Source organism: Lygodium microphyllum, chromosome 26 (genome assembly GCF_053477565.2).
Source record: "Lygodium microphyllum isolate KBCC chromosome 26, Lygodium_microphyllum_v1.1.10, whole genome shotgun sequence".
NCBI lineage: Eukaryota > Viridiplantae > Streptophyta > Polypodiopsida > Schizaeales > Lygodiaceae > Lygodium > Lygodium microphyllum.
In genome coordinates this window covers 90,784,127-90,807,711 of record NC_141160.1, presented here as the reverse complement: position 1 = coordinate 90,807,711, position 23,585 = coordinate 90,784,127, and the positions used below count along the sequence as shown (strand labels likewise).

Sequence of the window (23,585 nt, the reverse complement as noted above, 5' to 3'; positions counted from 1 at the left end):
TTTGCAAAACCCCCTACTTTCGGGATCCAAATGTGCACAAATTTCAGTGAAATTGGCTCATCTGAGCAAAATTTCACTTGTACATGAAAAGCCCCAAAATTTCTAGGGCAAATGTGCACAATGTCTGCAATTTCTGGGTCAAATGTCTTTGTTTTTCATAAACAGCATCAAATCTGGGAAAAGCCCCAAATTTCCAGGCACAAATCTGCACAAATCTGCAAATTATGCTTGCATGCGCAAACCCCCATTAGTGAGCAAGGGGTCTGCTGCAGAAAATAATTAAAAAACTGATGAAAAATGCCTGAAATCTGTTGCAATGCTATTACTGTCCTGCTGACAGCCTCCCGTGACCTGCACCTGCTTGCCAACAGTCACTGCTTGCATTTGCGTAGATCAAACGCTGATGCTACCTGGTCAAAACTGATGTGTCGACTGCCTAAAACACTGTCGATTGCTTGGTCGTGACCTGACCTGTCGCAGCTGACCTGCACCTCACACCGGCTGCCATCTGAAATCGACTAACTGCAGCTTGGTCAAAATGAACACCTGCTGCCCCTGAACAGGCAGAATGATGATGAGCTGACTCTTCCTTCCCGCAACACTCTTGCCGCAGCTGTGATACCTGTTTGAAGGTGAGTAGGGGTGCCCAGGTAGTGTTCAGCAGTAGAGAGTGCAGAGACAGTGGAGACTTGAGTTTGGTGTGCACCAGTGTGGTACATACAAATAATAAAAGAATGTATTTATACTTAGGGTATGGTACACATACACCTGCAGGGGTGCGGTCACATGTACAAGTAAATATATACGTGGGAAGTGTAGCGGAAGGCCCTTTACACCCAACAAGGGGAAATTGGTTTGAAGTCTCGCTAGTCATTTATGATAGAAAGAGGCGGATTCTCAATTGTACTCCATCCATTTGCAGTTGAAGATAAAGAAATACTGCAAGGGCCACTAGTTTTGGGGCCAACAGGCTATCCATTGTCCAAGATTAAAGTGGTAAAGTGTGCATTTCAGTTTATGTGAGATATTTAGTTACTGTAATTATTGTTAAATTAGGTTACTACCACCCTCTCCAATGAGAAAGGTTGGTTTCAAAATCTCCCATTGAAGATCCACTTATGTTAATACAAGAAGGGGTGATTATAAGAAAAAATTTGGTTACTCTTCTTCTTTATTTTCTTTTTCAATTTTACTTCTCAAAGTCAGAATGAGTAGGGTGCTTCTTCATTGCATTCTACATCATCATCTTCATTTCAATTTCCTTACATTAATCAAACTTAATTCAATGCATATTCATTTCAAAATCCACCCATCCGAGCGACTTTTTCTGTTGCATTGCTGTTTACCTTTGCTTATTAGACACCTCATGGCATTGCGCATACCACATCGGGGGGTTCTTCAAACATAGACATAGCCTTTAGGATCTCTACACCTTTTGTTCCAAGCGGTGCTCATGCACCTTTGGGGGAGGCTCAACCTCTATCGTATGCACCTTTGGGTTACACCCAACATGTGGTTCCTACCCTTGCTTACCAAGGTGTTGAGTAGTTGATACGACAGTTTGCCTCCATGGCAAGTCCTAGCGGGCCATTTGGCTATACTACTATATCTTAGCTGACAATTGTGTAGAGTTTGAAGTCAACGAGCTTGCACCATAAGTACTTGTGGGTCATGTGAAGGTATGCTAGGGTTTGCACTAAGGAAATACATGTACAACCAAGACTAAAACATAAATACTCAGATAGTGACAAGCAATACTCAAACCCTAAACACAAAACACAAAACACAAATGTAAAACTCAAAACTCAAACACAGAGAGAAGAAACTTTGAAGTGAATGAATGCTATAAATGAATGTAAGAGTCTACAAAATGCCCAAAGGGCATAGCAATGGAGTGTTGGAGAATTATGTCCACTTGAAACCAACCTTCCTTCCGTGGATGGGTGATAATTTCTTGAACATAACTTAGTTACAACAATAATATTGATTATAAAACTGAGAAATGCAAATTAACTCACAATCTTGGACAATGGACAAAACTGGTGCCTCTTTTAGTATTTCTTTAACTTAATTGAAAAAGTTGATGTACAATGGGATTTTCCCAATCCCTTTCGATATTCCAACTCCCCTTGTTATCCATAATGAGCAGCAAGTCTTCAATCTAATTTGCCCCTTGATTCAGGTAGTCAATTGGTCTTCACCCACTTTGATGGAGATGGAAAATGTCCCAAATTCATTCATTTGCTGGTCCCTCCACTTGAATTTGACTGTAAATAGCTTCAGCTCTATTGAATCTAAGTCTTGGAGCTTCCAATTTTTGGCACATTTTTCGAGGTTATTGTTGAACCCTAATTTTTGCTGTAGATTAGGATTTATAACAGAGAAATCTGAAAATTTTCAGTCTTTGGTGATCTCAATATTGTAATCTTCGGAGCAAGGTTGTAGAAAGGCTAGGAGATGAGAGAAAATGCGAAGGAGAGAGAAAAGTCAGACTTTCTTCGCGAAGAACTGAAGAAAATCAATCGTTTACTGTCGCTACCTTGTCTCAACAACTTGTAGATGCTGTTGCCTGCTGTTGATTAGTCTTTTCTTGCCTCTGGCTACCTCAGAAGATTCTCCAATGGGTACAGATCAGACTAGCAGTATCTCCCCCCTCTCTCTTGCTGGTTGAATGCACTATAATGCCTCTCTCCAGCCTCTAAAGACGTTTTCCGATCTTGCACGGGCATTTTTGAAGAGTGGAAGACTTTTCAAATGGTTTTTCCAGCATTGTCCATAATTAAATATTAGTTTTTAGCCTTTAAAATACTGAAAATTAATCTAATAAGTATTTCGGTGCACTAAAAAATTATATAATTGGCCAATATTTAAATTGGATAGGCAACTTCAATTCTGGAGTGTCTTTGCATCATCTTTGATTATCAGATTGGCGTTAGGTACCATTAAATGCTACTTCTAGGGCACTAGACATTGGGCGACAATGGAGGAAGCAGGGGTGAGACATTGGAGGAGCTGTGGAAGGAGTGGCAAGAATCGCGAAGGATAGGTTGCCATGTGGGTGAAGGTTGATGTTTGAAATTTACACAAGGGTGAGAACTTGCACAAAAGTGATGAGATTGAATGGTGGGTAGCTTGTCTATTTATAGATGTGGAAGGGTATCCCCAAAAATTAGTGTTTCGGGAGACCATTGAAACTCTCTTAAAACGCGCACCAATTTTGCGTTTTTAAAATTAATTAAGTGTGTTTTGGGGCTATTTAAAAATGCTAATCAGCTATAAAGCATGTTTTAGCTCAACACTCCCTCTTAGAACCAAAATCGGACGGAAAGGGAAGGCCTGCAATGTTTACCCCAAGGTGTTCCATCCCAAGCAACTAGGGCATTGGACAAAGGGTGCACATTGGCTGCCCAGTGGCCTATGAAGACTATAGAGGCAATGATTATCTTTACAAGGTAGGTTAAGTAGTTACCCTAGAGAGAACAAGGCATTTGACAAAGGGTGATCGTCGGCTGCCCAGTGGCCTATCAAACCCTACAAAGGCAAATGGAACCACATTGAACTGTTGTTTTTTTTTTTGGTTTTTTTTGTGTGTTTAAAGTTAATTTTATGGGTTGTGACCAATGAAGTAACAATGATCCAGAAGATGGGAGGAAAGATGGTACTCTCAATATGTTATAAAATAGTACAAGCTTACCCAACCACTTGAGGATGTTGATGACAAGGGGAAGGGATGAAGTATCATGTAAAGAAGGATGATGGTGTAATTTGTTAGTGGAAACAACTTCGGATTCGTCTAGTGGGGCTTTGCACAATGGGATGCATAGTTTGCTACATATTGAAGAATGCTCATGAAACCAGCCTTCCTTCCGTGGATAGGTGGTAAATCCATGATTACAACTTTATTACAACAGCAAACAATAAATGCAAATCTGAAAATACAAATTTATCTACTGATCTTGGACAATGCACACCCGATTGGCCCCAGAATTGGCACCCCTTTTGGTATTTCTTTAGCTTTATTGAAGAAGAAGAAGTTGATTTACAATGGGATTCTCTTGATCCCCTTCGCAATCCAAACTCCCCTTGCTGTTCAAAGTGACTAGCAAGTCTTCAATTTGTTTTGCCCCTTGATTCGGGCACTTAATTGGCCTTCACCCACCTCATAGATGATGGAAATGCCCCAAATTCAATGGTTGGCTAGTCCTCTATCTGAACTTAGCTGAATTTCACCTTTAGCCCTGAAAAATCCAAGTTTGGAGCTTTCAATTTTTGGCACGCTTCCTGAGGCTACTGTTGAATCCTAATTTCTGCTGTAAATGAGAGTTTATAGTAGAGAAATTTGCAATTTCTCAGTCTCCAAGGGTCCAAATGCTGAGATCTTCGGAGCAAGGCTGTGATATGGCTGGGAGATGAGAGAGAAAGCTGTAGAGAGAAAATGCAGAGTTTTGTCGCGAAGAATGACTGAAAATCAGTTAAATGCAGTTGCTGCCCTACCACAACAGCATTAAATGTTGTCGCCTACAGTTGAGACATCCAAATCAGCTGTCATCTTGTACTTGGATGCAATCGCCTAATTGTGGAGAGTCTGAATCTGCAATCGCCTCCTCAAAACTCACTTGTGGCTGGCTGCAATGGCTGAAAATAGGTTGGCCATGGCTGCTCACAACTCTCCCACATTTGCTACAGCAAGAATGATCTCGTTTTTCCTCTTCTTAAGCCTTTTATCAGCTTGTATTTATAAGTTTGCCAAGTGGCAGTCTCCTCAAATGGTTTTTTCAATATTATTCACAATTAAATATTAATTTTCAGTCTTTAATTACTGAAAATTAATCTAATAATTTTTTTGGTGTCTAAAAAAATAATATGATTGGCCAATAATTAAATTGGCTAGGCATCTTCCACTCTCAAGTCTCTTTATGCTATCTTGGACGATTAGATTGGTGTTAGGTACCATTAAATGCCACATCTCTAGTGTCACCAACTAACACTTATGGCCAAATGAATGACCTAGGCCAACAATTGACACTAGATACCACCAATTACTTGGGCAACATAACTTATAACAACTTTTGCCTTTGGCATCCCGTGATTTTCTCGGGTCCCCGACTCATAAATTTACTCTAATTCTAGTTGCACCTCACATGTGCAACATTTACTTAATCATGTGATTAAAAATTAATCCACATGTTAAGTGAGGTTTCAAAAATACATGTCCTCATGACAGCTTATGTAGCAAGTGTCACTTCGACAGTGTCCCTCATGGAAAAATTGTTCACTTGCCCAAGCACCCTAGTATAAAGACAATGAAATCATACAATGCACAGGGGAAGGTATAACAAGGGGGGAAGGCCGATGTCGAAGACGTGTTGAAACCTGTAGAATACCAAGAAGGGTAGTGTGACATTAATGTCACATTAAATGTCACTTTAATGTGACATTAAAGTGACATTTAATGTGACATTAAAGTGACATTTAATGTGACATTAAGGTCACAGGTAGGAATTCCCTCTTAACTAGAATGTGGATGCCGAAGAAGAAAGAGAAGCTTGATGATGTTGGTCTTTGTGTGGTGCCGAGAAGTAGGTGGATAAAGATGATGAAGCATCTCACTAAAAGAGCAAGAATAGAAGGCACCACCGTGAGAGCATCAAGAGAGATGCTGCATGATCCGCTGTGGGAGGGGAGGTCTCCATGCTAGCAGAAGAGCAAAATTCCAAGTAGATGGAACCATGAAAGGAACAGTGTGCAGCTCTTGTGTGGAGCTGAGGAAGAACTGGTGCAAACTTGCATATTAATGTCAGAAGTGGATGCAACAATGAAAGCACAAACATGTGCTGAAATAAACTATTGAACACAAGATAAAAGAGAAAGGAAAGAGGGAACACTGAAAAACACAATATAGATGAGAACTCAGATGTATGCTTGGTAAATGGAATCCATATATCCAACACGAGACTGTTGCATACAATAGTGAGTCATTGGCTATGTGGGCACTAGCATTGGCTCCTCTCTCCAATAGAAGATCCACAAGTGTGATGGTAAGTGACTAACTAACTGAGGAGAAGCTTGAATAAATAGGACAAAAATATGTCCTCAATATGATGAGGTTGGCCAACATTTAATATTGGTTGGTTAGCAATATGGCCAAAATGAAGGCCATAAAAAATGCCTAAAATAATCTAAATAATGCCCAGCCCTAAAGCATGTATAGACTCACACATGAGTTGACATATTTGCTAACACCCTCTCTCAGATCATGGGTGATTTGATACAATACAAAGGTACAATGATAATGAAACATAAACCATATAACATAGGACTACCAAGTAGAACCATGGATACCCAAGGAGTGGGTGCGCAAGCCACCACCAAGGTGTCTCGGAGAAAACCGGATGGCAATGCCAATCGTACTAGCAGCTGGAAATAGAGAAGATCATAGCATATCGCTGTGTTTGTCACAATGTCTCTTAGTAGCATACATGAATATCGTGTCAAGAATGCATCTGGAACATACGTGACCATGGATTCTCTGCCTTTGGCCAAACCACCAAAGTGTCTCCTCATGTAAGCTCAAGACTAGGAGCCAAGCCCACTCTCTGTCAAATAAACATCCCATCATGAACTTGGATGTCAATCCTAGCTCCAGGATTTGAACCTGCTAGACTTGGATCAATGCTTTAGGGAAGTCCTTCTGTGGATCTTGTGCATTTGTATAGATATATAGATGAGATGTGGCTGCCCCATCTATCTACCCTCTCACATTTCCTCTTTGACACTGGAGAGTTGTGAGGGATGCTATCACCACCACCACTAGTAAGCAACAGAGGAAGGGGCCATTAATCCCTTTCTACAATCTGAAGAAGTTGATCCTTTCCGTGCCTTGGCTCTCTCATTGACCAGAGAATCGGAGTCTAAGTCTGAGGCAGATGATGACTCCACGGAGGAGTTCGCATCCTACTTCGCCTTCTTTTCCTTTTGCTTTCTAGAAGTCGCTAACTCTTTGCAGTCCTTTCGTAAATGACCTTTCTTTCTGTAGCTCATTGGAATCTCCATAAGATGACGAAAGCCCCCCTTGTAACCACAAAGATACCTCATGCTCAAGTAGCATCGAGGTCATATGTGAAACTGATAGGAGTGTATGATGTCTGCGCCCTCAAAGCATTCGCCACTCCATCAAACACCAGAGGGAGTTTGGAGAGTAGTAGTCCAATAAGATGAGCCACTGGAAGTGCAGACTGCATTTGTTGAAGCTGGTCTTGGATGTGGGTCACACGAAGGAGAAAAGATTGGATAGTATCTTTAGCCTCCAACGTAATTTGCTAGGACTGTTCGTAAAGAATGATTGCCCTCATGGTGGAAGGTGCCATGTACATTAGCTACAACTTCGTCCATACTTCAGAAGATGTCCTGCATGAGGTAGCCGCTAGTGGGACTTCTTTAGAAATACATCAAAGCAAGGCCAAATAGGCATGTGCATTGTCCGAATCCCATGTTAGCACGGCTTCCTCATGGTTGTCTTCATCAAAATCATCTGGTGTCAGACTAGGATGCTAAGGATGAGGAATAGCTCCACATACGATGTACCATAACTGCGTGTGAACAAACCAAGCTTTCATCATAGCACTCCATGTGAGATAGTTAGGTCCATGTAACTTATCATCAGTGGATGTGCACGGAGGAGCCGGCTATAGAAGATGAGAAGACAAGGAGAGAAAAGAAGGTATTTGGAGAGGAGACACAGCCAAACCACAAGCACACACTACAAAAAATGATGTTCACGTGCAGTATTCACTAAGATTTGACCAAAACAAGAAGAAATTTGCTGCAAAAAGTCAAAAAATCAGCTAGAAACTACTTGAAATAGCAAAAACGGCTTGATGATGTAGCCGTCCAGCAAAGAGGAGAGGCAAAAACATCAAAACACAGGCCGAACATTGCTACTAGCAAGAGAAAACTGTCATAGACACAGGCTGGATCAGAAACACCGGCAGCAAAGGGGTTGACAGAGGCTGTACGGATGCTGATATCAGCAAACACAGTATTAAATGCAGGGAAACAGGTTGCCTTTATCAGAACAGCAGTTGCTTGATCAGCAATGATCAAAACAGTCCTGAAATCAGCAAAGAAAACACAGCAGGAGCATAAAACCTGAAATTTGATACCATGTCAGAAGTGGATGCAGCAATGGAAGCATAAACATGTGCTGAAATAAATTGCTGAACACAAGACAAAAGAGAAAGGAAAGAAGGAACATTGAAGAACACAATATAGATGAGAACTTGGATGTATGCTCGGGAAACAGAATCCATATATTCAACACGAGGCAATCGCATACAATAGTGAGTCATTGGCTGTGTGGGCACTGACACTGGCTCCTCTCTCCAACAGAAGATCCACGAGTGTGATGGTGAGTGACTGACTGACTAAGGAGGAGGAGCTTGAATAAATAGGACAAAAATATGTCTTTAATATGATCAGGTTGGCTAGCAATAAATGCTAAATATGACCAAAATGAAGACCATAAAAAATGCCTAAAATAATCTAAATAATGCCCAGCCCTAAAGCATGCACAAACTCACACATGAGCTGATATATCTACTAACAGTTAACGTTACACTAAAATACAAAACCTTGCAAAAGAGATCAAAATCTACAAGCACAGAGGTGAATAGTGAGATGCTCCAAAAAAGCAAAACTGAAAATAAAGGAAAGCATAGCTAAGTGCGATGTAATAAGTGCAATGCAATAAGTATGTAAATATGCTTTGAAAGTCTATATTTTTTTGGAAAAGGCCAAGTGTGTGGCCGCCATTGCGTATATCGAGGTGAGGAAGTGGTCCTAGAAGGTGCAATGGATACCTTAGGAATGGATGCGCAAAGTGCAATAGGTAAACCACTAGTAGACCAATCGGCTAATCCTTCAAGGTACTGAAAGAGATAGGTTGTTGAAGCTATCAGGGTGCCACATGTCTAGTAGCCACGGGGGTAGATGTAGATGATGCAACAACAGGACGTATAACCCCATTGGATTGGCTAGCTGGGGTGGAGGCAGTCACAACAGTTTGCTATGGTTTTCTAGGTGAAAGACATTGGCAGGACACTCCTTGTTTACATGGCCCAACCTGTGGTAGTGTGTGCAAAATCTATTTTTTTAAGGAATTTGTTGCCAAAGGGATTGTGTTTCTTTGGTTTCGTTAGAGAAAAGGCTATCACCCTTGTTTTGGCTTGCCTTGCATCTTGTGAGTTCTTGCCATTGTTGGTTTTCCCTCTTGAAAAAGAGGCAACCAACCCTTGCCCCTTTGAATGGATATGTGTGGAGGACTTATTGTGAACTTATTCGTGCAGCTGTGCATAACGTAAGAACTGACACTGAAACTCGTAGAAGATCGGCAATATAGGAATGGAGATTGTGTGTTGGATAAAACAAAAGTATTTGTTGGGCAACTTGTTCAAGAAGTATGTGACCTGATCGTTGACTGACTTCGGAGAGCCAGTAGTGACAAACTGAGCAAGTAACTATCGATATTCGGTCAGCTCGACTTTCAGATCATCCCCCTTCTTAACAGTAAAATCTTGAAGCTTAAAATGGAGATTGATACGTCGAATGTGATCTTAACAAATGAACTTGAGTTGTATAGCGGTCAATGAGATGACTCCAACGCTCAGATGCGAGGGGAAAATGCTGTAATTGAGAGTGGAATTCAGGAAGTAACCCCTACATTAACTCAATATTCGTTGTGGCATTGTGGGCTTTCCATTGACAAATGTGATCAAGGTGAGCTTAATCGAGGGTCTCCGATCAATAATAACGACGAGGTCCCAAATTCCTTGAGATTCAAGCACTTATTGCATGAAGTTCGACCAAGTGGTGAAATTCAACGCATCAAAACGAGTCTTATCCGTGAAGGTAGTTTTGGCCGTTGCAACAGGAGTGGTAGTGCTAGAAGATAGAGAAGGCGTGTTATGGGGTAGGGTGGATGGGGGAGATAGGCTAGGGGAGTGGAGTACACTTGGGAAGCAATCCTAGAGTGTCCACCATGGATTCGAGAAGTGTGCATAGCGGATCTAAATGTGGGCATGGAGTATGGTAAGCAGATGACGAGCCTAGGGTGGAGGGATAAGGACAGCAGAAGATGGAAATCCTTGCGTAGGAGTGATCCAAGGGATGTGTGACGATAGTTGATAACCAGAGGATGGAAATCCCTACATCTGAAAGGTCGTGTGGGGGGTGGGGGGGGGTTGTGAATGTTTGGTGTAGTGAGGGGAATGCCCATCATAGTTGACCCAGAGTGTAAGGATGTGGTAAAGTGGGGGTATGTTGGAAGTTATAGTATTAAAGGGTGGCATGTCCCCTAATGATGCACCAAGAGGTGTAGTGAATGGAGGGGAGGTAGGTGGTGGAATGGGAAATGAGAAAGTGCTAGGAGCGAATATGGAAGATCCAACCCCTAGTGTGCTTTGAGCGGAAGTGGAGTGTAATCCATGATGTTGGAATGAAAATGTGAGTAGATTGGAATGCAGGGAAGATAGTGTTGGGATGGGAGGGAGTTGGAAAATGTGGTTTACTTGCTCAAATGAAATAGATGGCAGAGATGAACGTGATAAAGGGTATCTGTTTCGAGAGCCTCCTCTATTAAAGTGAACATATTGAAAACCACTTGGATCTTGCACATCAAAAGAAGAAATAGAAGAGAGTTTTGGCTCATACGGCTCAAAAGGTTTATAGGAACCTGATATAAGGCCTGGTTGTGATGAAGGAGATGGATCGCTAGATGTGTTGAATGTTGTGGTCCCTCCAAGATTAGAGAGATGACTAGTCTCACCAATCAATTCGGATGGATTAGTAGCACTCCTTGGAGTGGTGTGAACCGAACTATACGTGATATACAAGTACTCAAACTCTTTCTTTGAAAGATGACCAAAATGTGAAGAAGAAGATGATAAAGGTGAAGGTGTGTCTACCACTTGCTTGAGACCATAATGCCTTCTTAGAGCCTTCAATGAGGGAGAAGCTTGATAGGGCGTCATAGGATCCCTAGAAGAAGGTGCGTGAGACATTATAAGTCAAAATCGAGTTGCATGTGAGTCTCACACAAAGATTAGCCTCTACAATCACTGGGGGATACTCTTTAGAAGAGCATCGGCTTTGATAGCATATGAATATATGCTAGGGTTTGCATTGAGGAAATACAATATGTACGACCAAGACTAAAACACAAAGACTTAGACAGTGACGAGGAAAACTCAAACCCTAAACGCAAAATGCAAAAGTCAAAACTCAAACATAGAGACAAACATAGAGAGAAGAAACTCTGAAGTGAATGAGTGCTGTAAATGAATGTAAGAGTGTATAGAATGCCCAAGGGTAGAGCAATGGAGTGTTAGAGAGTTACGCCCACTGGAGATGGATTTCAAGTGTAGTGACGACTAGTCAAATTGACGGAAGGCGAGGAAACACCAAACACTGATCACCATAGTGTGAGGGGACTGAAGTGACAGCAAAGATGATACTCGAGAGGAGGATGGCAACAATAGAAAGTTACAAACACAGCAATGGAGGAGCCGCCAGGAGGATGGAGAAGCACACTAGCTGTCTCTAGGTGAGGAAAAGACCAAAGGTAGGATGTAGAAGGTCGCCTGATGGATGGAGAAGTATTGCCACTTGTCGCCAAGGATTGTAGAATCGAAACACAAGCTAAAGGAGCGGTTGGCGACGATGACAATGATGCCGAATGTAGCTAGAGGGAGGGTGCTAGACAATGGGCGACAACTGAGGAAGCAGGTGCCAGGCACTAGACGAGCTGTGGAAGGGGTGGCAGTAGTTGCAAAGGGTAGATCGTCACGTGGGTGAAGGTTGATGGCTGAAATCTGCATAGAAGGGGTAAGAATCTACACAAAAGGGATGGGATTGAATGGTGGGCAAGCTATCTATTTATAGGTGTTGAAGGGTGCTCCAAAAAATTAGGGTTGTGGGGGACCACTGAAACTCTCTTGAAGTGTACACCAATTTTGCATTTTTCATTAATTAAGTGTGTTTTGGGACTGTTTAAAAATGCTAATCAGCTGTAAAGCATGTTTTAACTCAACAATTTGCTCTTTGACTTTTTTTGCCTACCCAACCCTTCCCCCTCCCTATCCTTATCACCCTTCTTTACCCTCAGACATCTCAAAGTTCTTCATCCTCATTTGCCAAGCATGCTTTTGTTGACAAGACTCATTTTAATGCATCTAACTCCACCACTTGATTGAGTTTGATGAGGCATGTTTTTGAATCATAGAATTTGTGGGATCTTGTCTAGGGGCTAGAACCCTAACCAGACCCGTGACTTGTTCCACTAAAGGTTGTTTGCTCACGGACAGCCAGCAATGCCTTCGCTATTGTTGAGCTGATGCAACGTCTTTTACTTGAGTTCCACTCTTAATTACAACACTTTGACCTAGCATTGGAGTGGTGGGGACACTTGATTGAGCACAATGCGGCTCATGATAGGTTTTGTTGTATAAATCCCAATCGTGAGCTTCAAAATTTCAAAATCATTGATCAGGACAGCCTTAAGGCCAGGTTGGCAGAGTATTGACGGCTTCTCACTGAATCCTCCACTATAGGGGCTCCTAAGTTCCCTGATGAATAGGTCTCATTGTTTTTAAATAGACTACCTGGAAAGTATTTCCATTTTGTGTTTTAGGTGATCTCATAGTCTACCCTGCCTATGTTCTATCAATTTGAGCGTCAACTTATTGTGTTACGCTTGGCTGTTCAATGAATGTTATACTACTTCCTCTACAAAGGGGGTTTTTGTCTTTTTCTCTTAGAGGAGGCAGTAAGGACAAGGCAAGAAAATTCAAATTAAAATCAAAGACAAAATCCAAACCAAAACGCAAATCAAAACGGGAATCAAAACCCAAACCAAGCTAGTGAGAACCAAGGAAACTCCTAGTCATCCTTAAAACTTGGGTGGGCAGAATGCATCAAAGAAAAATTGATATTGCTAACATTGTCAAAAGGTAGGCCATTTTAATGATGAGTGTCGATCAAATATTAGAGACACACAACCAAAACAAAGAGTCAAGACCCTCGCCCTTTAGTTTGGTAATTCCAATAGGGGAGACAGGGTGGTGGCAACCAAAATTAGGGATATAGGCGAGGGCAGACCCACATTGCCACTAGTCAGCCCATCACAATTAATATCGTTATCAACCCCAGAGGGTATGTTTGATTGGTTTGTTGGACATGAGACTCACCTCGTCTCTGTGGAGACATCAAAGGTTTCGGGTTTGGTCTACATTTACGAGTTACCTTTTGACGAGAGACTGTAGAGGCCCACTCTACGTGATTGAGCACATAATCTCTTGTTTGGATCATGGATAGTGGAGCCACCCATCACATGACCCCCATTTAGGACATTTTTGTCTTTCAAGCCCTTGTAGTTGAGAGTGTTCATTGTGGGATCAACTACTTGGTTAAGATCCATGGTCTACATGGCGTTTAGTTTGATATTGATGAGGGCGAGGATCTTGCTTCGTTGGATGATGTAGATTATGTCCCTTAGCTTGGGTTGAACTTATTGTCCCTTCAACAGCTTTGCCGATTGGGGCAAACAATTTTCGTTACAATGACTTCAGTCAATGTCATTGCTTGTGGCGAGGCATAGCTTAGTGGCCTCTACGAGATGACTCAGTTTCTATCCCAATCGACAACTAAGGACTCAAAGCTCCATCACTTCCAGGATTTAGCCTCTACATGAGAGCCTATAAACAATGAGTGCATTTGGTACTATCACTTAGGATACCTTGGGTATGATATGACTCGCTTTATGAGCTATCACGCCGTTAGATGGCTGAGAGCCTTCCTTGCCTAAAACTATCTAGGGATGTTTGTCTAACTTGTCAGTTTGGGAGGCAGCACCACATACTCTTTTCTCAGCAGACTGCATGTTATGTTGAGGCGCCTCTTTAGATTGATCCATGTTGATCTTTGTGGACCGACATCCATTGTCACCCTTAATGACATGTTGTACTTCTTTTCGATAGTGGACGATTTTTCTTGATATATGTGGGTGTATTTCTTAGAGCATAGATCAGACGCATTCTCATACTTTCCACGAGTTCGCTGAGGTTCTATAGAAACACAATATTGCCCACCAGCTCACCTCTACTTTAAACTCTCTCTGCGTCGTCCTTGAACATTTGGATGGGTGCTAGCACATTGGTTACAGTGGTCATAAAGTGATTTCGTGCAAATGCACTAAGGACAATTCAAGGGTTAGGACAACCAAGTTCTATTTATAGGACTCAAGGCTCTATTGTGTACATTCATTGTGTGATCACCACTGTTGGATTTAGCTGGTTTTGTGGACAGCAACATATCTAATGATGCCATTGATGTTTCAGCCATGGTTTATGCTTGGTTTTTGCTATACTATGGTTTGGTTTTGCTAGATGAGTTGAGCTCATGAGAAATGGACATGTCACATGATAATATGGCAATGTTTTTGAGATTCTTTGTGAGTCTTATGTTATGTTATTTTGGCTGGTAATTTTCAGCATATGTTGGGCATATGGAATGGTTGAATAGCAGTGTGCAATGTTGTGTTGACTATGATACTCTATGGAAATTCCAGTGTAGTACTTTGCTTTTGATGCATTTGGTAGTGCAATCAAGGACAGTTGCAAGGATTTCAAGGGGGAGGGCTGTCATGAGGACATGTATTTTTGAAACCTTACTTAATGTGTGGATTAATTTTTAATCACATGATTAAGTAAATGTTGCACATGTGAGGTGCAATTGGGATTAGAGTAAATTTACGAGCCTAAGGACTCGAGAAAATCACAGGATGTCAAAAGAAAAAGTTGCTATAAGTTGTGTTGCAGAGGTACTTGGTGGTATTTGGTGTCAATTGTTGGCCTAGGTCATTCATTTGGCCATAAGTGTTAGTTGGTGACATTAGAGATGTGGCGTTTAATGGTACCTAACGCTGATCTTATGGTCAAAGATGACACAAAGAGACTTGAGAGTGGAAGATGCTTAGCCAATTTAATTATTGGCCAATCGGATTATTTTTTTGGACACCGAAATAATTATTAGATTAATTTTCAGCAATTAAAGATTGAAAATTAGTATTTAATGATGGATAATGTTGGAAAAACCATTTGGGAAGGTTGCCACTTGGCAAACTTGCTTATACAGGCTGATAAAAGGCTGAAAAAGAGAAAAACGAGATCATTCTTGTTGTAGCAAATGCGGGAGAGCTGTGAGCAGCTATAGCCAGCCTATTTTTAGCCATTGCAGCCGGCCACGAGTGAGTTTTGAGGAGGCGATTGCAGATTCGGACCCTCCACAGTTGGGGCATTACATCCAGGTACAAGGTGACAGCTGATTTAGATGTCTCAGTTGTAGGCAACAGCATTTAATGCTGTTGTGGCAGGGTAGCAGCTGCATTTGATTGATTTTCAGTCATTCTTTGCGACAAAACTCTAAATTCTCTCTCTCTACAGCTTTCTCTCTCATCTCCTAGTCATATCACAACCTTGCTTTGAAGATCTCAGCATTTGGACCCTTGGAGGCTGAGAAATTGCAAATTTCTTTACTATAAACCCTAATTTACAGCAAAAATTAGGGTTCAGCAGTAGCCTTGGGAAGTGTGCTAGAAACTGGAAGCTCCAGGACTTGGATTGTTCAGGGCTGAAGGTGAAATTCAGATTAATTGAGGTGGAGGACTAGCTAGCCATTGAATTTGGGGCATTTCCATCGTCTATGAAGTGGGTGAAGGCCAATTAAGTGCCCGAATCAAGGGGTAAAACATATTGAAGACTTCTGGGTCACTTCGGATAGCAAGGGGAGTTTGGATTGCAAAGGGGATCGGGAGAATCCCATTGTAAATCAACTTCTTCAATAAAGTTAAAGAAATACCGAAAGGGATGCCAATTTTGGGGCCAATCAGGTGTGCATTGTCCAAGATCAGTAGGTAAATTTGTATGTCCAGATTTGCTGCTGTAATTAAGTTGTAATCAAGGATTTACCACCCATACACAGAAGGAAGGTTGGTTTCATGGTTTCAACTTCTTGAGATCGGGCAATACAAGCACAAGAGTGGAAGTCATATTTTCTTTTAATGCATTAGATGCTGAAATTTCCATTGTTGTCCGTTTAAATGGCACATTCTTCTTTTGCAATGCATGCAATGGAGAAGCAATTTCAGCAAAGTTCCGTACATACTTCCTGTAGTACGAACATAGATCCATAAAGCTATGGATCTCATGAACATTTCAAAGATGTTGTCATGAGAAAATTGCCTCAACTTTAGTAGGATCCATACGAATGCCATCAACTGATACAATGTGGCCCCAAAAAGTGAATTTCATGCAAAAAGAATTTTCTTTTCTTGTCATTAATCAACAAATGATGCCTATGCATCTCATTGAATACTATGGCCAAATGCTTGTGATGCTTAGCCTCATTCTTCGAAAAGACAATCATGTTATCAAAGAAAGTGCCCACAAATTCCTATGCTGGCGAAGGATGTGATCCATGTGGAAATATCATTGGGGCTGTTTTAATGTAAGATGGCCGTGTGGTTGCTTACGAGAGTCGTGTTTGCAGGTCTATGAGAAAGAGCTCTTGGTTGTAATTCATGCACTTTCCACATGGAAACACTATCTCTTAGGGGCTGATTTCACAGTACAGACACACCACCAGACTTTGTGCTACTTTTTGACTTAGACGAAGTTATCTGAGAAGCACATGTGGTGGGCAAACTTTTTGTCTATGTTTCATTTTCAGATTGTGCACATAGATGGCAAAAAGAATGTAGTGGCTGATGCACTGTCACGTAAACCTCAGTTGTCGATTGTCAGTATGGTTTATCACATTGAGTTGGATGCAATGAAGGATTTGTATGCTGCTGATTCTGACTTTGGAAATATCTATAATCAGCTTTGCAATGGCCAGAGGCATGATCATTTCGTACTTCAAGAGGGCTTTCTGATGATGCATGGATGAATGTGTGTCACAAAGCAGTTGAGTGCCAGGGTGATAATTGAGAGTCATGCTCCTCCTTATGCGGGCCATAGGGGTATTGATGCCACAGTTAAGGTAGTTGAGCACTTCTTTATTGGCCAGCTTCGAGTCATGATGTTGAGCTATTTGTTAGGACATGTATAGTATGCCAGAAAGTTTAAGTATGATAGGCAAAAGATGCTGGGTTTTTTGCAGCCTTTGCCTATTCCCGATAGGCCTTGGCAGAGCATTGCTATGGATTTTATCTTTGAGCTTGCACGCGCACATACATGGAATGATGGGATATGGACTATCATATGCAGGTTCAGTAAGCAGACCCACTTCATTCCAGTGAGGAAAAAGATAAAGGCTGATCATATGGCAAGGCTTTTTATGCAGCATGTGTTTAAGTATCATGGTATGTCAAAGTCGATCATTAGTGATCGTGACCCACGGATGACAAGTTTACTTCCATCCACAAACTGATGGTAAATCTGAGGAGGCAAATTCCACACTGTTAGATCTTTTGAAATGCTATGTATCAGACCACAAACCGTAGTGGGAACAATATTTGTTGTTGGTTGGGTTTACATACAACATAGTGCATAGTTCCACTGGTAAGGCTCCTTTTGAGGTGGTAGAGGGTGGTAAGAATGTACCCCCTATTTTGCACACAAAGGATAAGATCTTTGAGGTTGATTGCTATGTGGAAAGCATGGATGTAGCTTATCAGAAGGTTAGTATGCGCTTCAAAGATCACATGATAAGCAAAAGAGAGCAGCTAATCGTCATAGGCATGCTTTGCACTTTGCAGAGGGCGATTATGTATTGCTGCGATTTGAAAAGGCACGGCTGAAAAAGATGAAGGGCAGAGTGATTGTATCTAAAGCTGTCTCTGAGATACTATGGGCCATTTCAAGTATTGGAGAGGATTTCAAGATCTATGCTCTTGCTGTATTTTCTTAGCTGATTTCACGTCTTCATCAACCTTTTGCTGATTTGGCGGCTGCTGTTTGCCGTCATCGCTGTGTTTCCCATCTTTTTGAGGTTGTGTTTTGATGTCAGCGGTCTGTGTTTCCCAAATTTTTATTTTCTTGCTGATTAATTTGCATTTTCATAGATAGTTGCTTCGTTTACAGCATTTGATACTTTTGAAGGTTGGGCGACATCATATTTTGCTCTTTGACAATGTTTGCTATCTGTATTACATCTTCTATAGTTGATTTTTGTGATCAACTTGTGAATACTGCACGTGATCTCTATTATTGTGCAGTCTTTGTTGTTTGGTTGACTGTAGTCACTCTCTCCATACCTTCACTCCTCTACTCTTTTTATCCTCTCCATATGGCTCCTCTATGTACTTCTATTGATGATAAGGTACATGGATTTGACTATCTAACATGGAGTGTTGTCACGTAAGCTTGGTTTGTGTAGAAGCGGTTATGGTACATTGTTTATGGAACTATTCCACGTCCTTAGTGTCCTTTTCCAGTTCCTGAAGATTTTGAAGGACAACCATGAGGAAGTTGTGTTGACATGGGATACAGATGATATGCGTGCCTATTCTGCTATTCTTTGATGTATTTCCAAAGAAGTTCTATCTTCGGTTACCTCCTGTAGGACATCCCTAGAAGTATGGTCGAAGCTTCAGATGGTGTCTGAGGCACCCTCTACCATGCGTGAGGCACCTTCTACCATGCGTGCAATGACCCTTTATGAACAGTTTCAGGAGATGAAGTTTGAGCCTAATGACACCATTGAGTCATTTTTGCTCCGTTTTACACATGTACAAGTCTGGCTTCGATACATGCACTCTGCTCTTCACGAGGCACACCTCATGGGAATGGTACTCTATAAGCTCCCCCCGGAGTTTGATGGAGTGGTGAATGCTTTGAGGATAGAGAGATCATTTACACTTGTGAGCTTCACATATATGTCCTCAATGTTGCTTGAGCATGAGACATCTTTGCGTTTACAAGGAAGGCTTTTGTCTCATTATGGAGGTTCCAGTGAGGCTTTTGCAGCTTCAAAGAGGGGCAACCAGAAAAAGAAGTCGAAAGCTGAGTGCTACCATTATGGTAAGAAGGGATACTTGCAGAAGGACTACAAGGAGTTAGCAACCTTGTGGAAGAAGAAGGAGAAGAAGTACGATGCAAACTCCTCCGATGAGTCATCCGCTTCCTTAGAATCCAACTTTGATCCTCCAACCAAGGAGAAGTCTAAGGCGTCGAAGGGACCTACTTCTTCGGATCAAGGGGCTTTCTAGCGTACGTGATGCTGTTATCCCTCATGACTCTCCAGTGCGAGAGAGGGAGTATGAGAGGGTGGTGAGATGGGACACGTCGCCTCACTCCAACCAAGGAGAAGTCCAAGGTGTGAAAGAGATCCACTTCTTCAGATCAAGGGAAGGGCTTGGCAAGCCCCTCCTTCTACCGCTTTCTAGCGTAGGAGATGGTGTGAGAGGGTGGTGAGATGGGGCACCAGGCCTCACTCCAATCAAGGAGAAGTCCAAGGTGTGAAAGGGATCCACTTTTTCAAATCAAGGGAAGGGCTTGGCAGCCCCTTTTTCTATTGCTTTCTAGTGCAGGAGATGCTGTCATCCCTCAGGACTCTCTAGTGCTAGAGAGAGAGTGTGGTAAGATGGGGCAATCGCACCTCATTTATGTAGATATACAGGTGCACAGGTTTCAGAGAGAGATGTCCCTAACGTATTGACCAAGGCTTGGTAGTTTTGAACCTTGGAGCTAAGATTGACATCGAGATTCATGATGAGCTGGTTATTTGGCAGCAAGCAGGATGGGCTCCTAGTATGTTGAGCTCATATGAGGGGACACTTTGGTGTTTTTGGCCAAAGACGGTGGCCAAAGATGGGGAATCCATGGTCATATATGTTCAGAGGCATTTTTGACAAAATGATCTTGTATGCTACTGCGAGACATTGTTGACAAACATAGAGATTTGTTACGACTCCTCTCTATTTTTCAGGTTTTGGTATGATCGACATCGGCATTAGGTTCTCTCTGAGGCATCTTGGTGGTGGCTTGATCATCGATTGCCCGGGTATCCATGGTTCTAGTTTGGTGAATGTTTGTTGTATGGACTATGATGAGCCTTTCTGATTGTACCCTTGTATTGTATCAGATCATCCATGATCTGAGAGACGGTATTAGCAATCCAGACAGCTCATGTGTGAGTTTGACCTATGTTGGCTGATCTATGTTGGACATGGCTAGGTTATTTAGGCATTTTATTATGGTTATTATGATGCTTATTTGGGGCATTTTATGCTGGCCTCGACTTGCCCCTATGTAAGCATTGTTTTCTTCTTTATATATCTGGCTCCCTTTTCATTCAATGATATCATCACCTACAGGCTTTTGGGAGAGAGAGAGCTGGTGCTACTGCCTAGGAGTTAGTGGCTCACTGTTGTACGTGTCATTCTGGTTTTTAGTATATTTATTTTATTTCTTGAGCATTCTTTTGAGTTTTCTTCTTTGGAGTGTTTTTTTGTGTTTTTCTTTTTTATCCTTGTGTTTAGCAGTTTATTACAACATCTGCTTATGCTTTCATTGCTATATCCACTTTTGACACTTTCTCTCAGCACAGCTAATCTTCGGGCATTCGGACCGCCAAAGCTTTCTAGGTTGCAAGGTGCCACTTGAACTAGTTGCGCGATGTTACTAAAGTGAAGATTGTTTTGGCGATGCCCCTTGAGAGAAAGATAAAAATCAATTGAGATTTTAGAGAAGGATAAGGCATTAACTCCAGAAAATTCGACCAAGAGCATCGGCAACCATATTAGTTGTGTCATTTCTATAGTAAATTTCAAAGTCAAAGTCTTGCATAAGCTTTGTCTATCTTGCCTTGTAGCCACGAAGATGGGGCTAATCACAAAGGTATTTTAATGAACGGTGGTCAGTCCAAATAATAAACCCAGTGTCGTATAAATTATGACAAGTGCCAATAGTTTCTTCTCTTGGGTAGTATAGTATGTTTAGGCATCGGTGAGCTTACAACTCTCAAATGTGATAGATTGGCCATCTTTAAAAAAAAAAGCACCTAAGCATAATTATGCATATCCATATGAAGCTCAAAAGGTTTATTCGGATCAATAATTTGCAACATTGTTGTAGCAGTAACTAGCCATTTCAATGTTTGAAATCATTAATTGAGTTTACTAGTCAAAACAATCGGTGGACTAATGTGGTTCTTCTTGCTTCGGATAATCTTAAGCAAATATATCAAGGGTTTCATAGTATGAGCATAATGCTTTATGAACTTTTGAAAAAGTCTAGTAAAACCTAAAAAAGATTTTACTTGCCTTATGGTCCCTAGAATAGGCCAATCAAACACTACTCGAACCTTTTTGGGATCATTTTGAATGTAATGAATCAAGATGACATGACCAAGATACAACAACTCTTGCGAAAAAATTCGCACTCAAATAGTTTCGTAAACAATTGCTCTTGTCTTAAGAGACCTAATATGATACATAAATGTTTCATATGTTCCTTTAATGATTTACTATAAATAAGGATGTTATCGAGAAAAACGACTATTCACTTTTGGAGATATAGACGAAATGAGTCATTCATCATTTGCTGGAAAGTTGCAGGAGCATTGGTCAATTTGAAAGATAGGACCAACAACCGATAATGTCCATATCATGTTCGAAACACGAGACATTCTTTGAAGCTATCCGTATCTAATGGTAACTGGACCTAACATCGATTTTAATGTAATATCTTTTACCACAAAGCTGATCTATAAGGTTATTCATCTTAGATAACGGATACTTATTCTTGATAGTCACCTTATTGAGACCTTTGTAATTGACCTAGAAGCACATCATGCCATCCTTCTTTTTAGTGAGAAAGACAAATGCGCTGCATGGGGATTCACATGTCTCAATAAAAGCCTTAGATAGATAGTCTTGAAGTTTCCTAGCTATCTCTTCTTTCTCTTTCAGGCTAAACCTATAAGGTTTCCAAGAGATGGGATGGTTACTAGACAACGTTTCGATTTTATGATCTAAGGTTTCATAAGACGGTGAAAGTCTTGTTAGGTAATTTTAGAGGGAAAGATGTCAATATATGTAATATCGGATCCAAATACTTCGTAATATTTAAATTTATGTTAAGATTATTATTAGAAAATTAGAATTACATTGCGAATTGGATGATTCAACTTTTTCAATAAAATAAATACAAGTAGTAATACTTGGAATAGAGACACATTCATTAAATTTCAACGTTGAAATCATATGTACATTATTTTTTGTGATTGGTGAACAATCCTCGATCACATGGAAATAACCATCAAGCTCAAATGAAAGTATATGATTTTTATAGTTAATGTACAAAGAGAAATATTTATCAAAGAACCATGGCATACTAAGAATGATATCAATATGGTCAAGGCTCATAAGTTAGAAGTCAATAAGTTGATGGTACTGTCAGTTAAAAGATCGAAATCTGGTATCACCTGATCCCACTGATTCACAATAGGGCCTTTGCATACTGGACATGATAAATTCAGTTAGTGGGTACCATGCGGAGTTGTAGTTTTTGCATCAACTGAGAAGAAATAAAGTTATGAGTAGAGTCATGTTTGAACAAAATTGTAATTTCTTAGCCATTTATATGTCTAGTGACCTTTAAAAGGTCATGTAGGTTAAATGCAATTTTATTAATAGAACTACTATTGCAAGTACTAGCATTAACATTCAAACTTTGTATGTAGCTCTTCCAACTGTATGACATGAATCATAAGAGCACCCAAGGTTAGAGCAATTGCCATGCTAGTAGTGCTTGTGGTAGTGGTAAACACATAAGTACTGATGGTGGTAATGTTAGATACATAATGACTGAAGCATGTTTGAAAGGTTGTTTGGGGCACATCCTTTGTGCATATTCAAACTTGATGGTACCTTAACCTCAAGTCAAACTTGGTGAGGTATGCTCCTTTAAGTTGATAAGAAAACTCATCACTCAATCTTAGTGAGGTATTGTGCTCCTTTCTTTGATAGCAAGCAAAGCAACAACCCTTCAAGTGATCCTCATAGCGAGTGACCTTGTGCTTACCATTCTTCTATATATGTAACTTCAAAAATGGTTGACGACTTGCTGGCAGGGTAGAAGACTTCTTTGACTTAAAGAGGACCCCCATTGACTAGTTGTCCCTACTTGCATCCAAAGTATTATCAAAACTCTTTGTATACCTGTGGACATTCGTGATTGTGGATTATGTATCACCTTGTTCTAGTAGTTTGATGGCAATCCAAAAAGGTATTGCATATAGTATAGCGATTGAGGATTGTCCAAGGCCTTTGTTTTGTGTAATATATAAGTAAACTCTTGTGAATATGTATCCAATCTCTTCTTCCCCATATCTAGCTGAAATAATTAATTTTGTTTTCAATCTGATCACCATGTCACCGACTTGAGGTGTAGCCTGGCATTGGATGGTTCATTTGATAGTCCAAACCTCAAAACTCCTTACAATTCCCATTTTGTAGTAGTACTTGATCTTCTTCGAATCTGTGATAATAACTTGGAAGCAGCTCAGGAGTTCTCACAAGTGGTCTTGCA

At 40.9% G+C, this 23,585-nt stretch overlaps 1 protein-coding gene across 1 annotated transcript in view; it reads left to right on the top strand.

Moving 5' to 3' along the window:
- Nucleotides 1-23,585, top strand: part of LOC148013529 (uncharacterized) — an 80,549-nt gene that overhangs the window by 33,941 nt on the left and 23,023 nt on the right. The gene's annotated exons all lie outside the window — the stretch shown is intronic.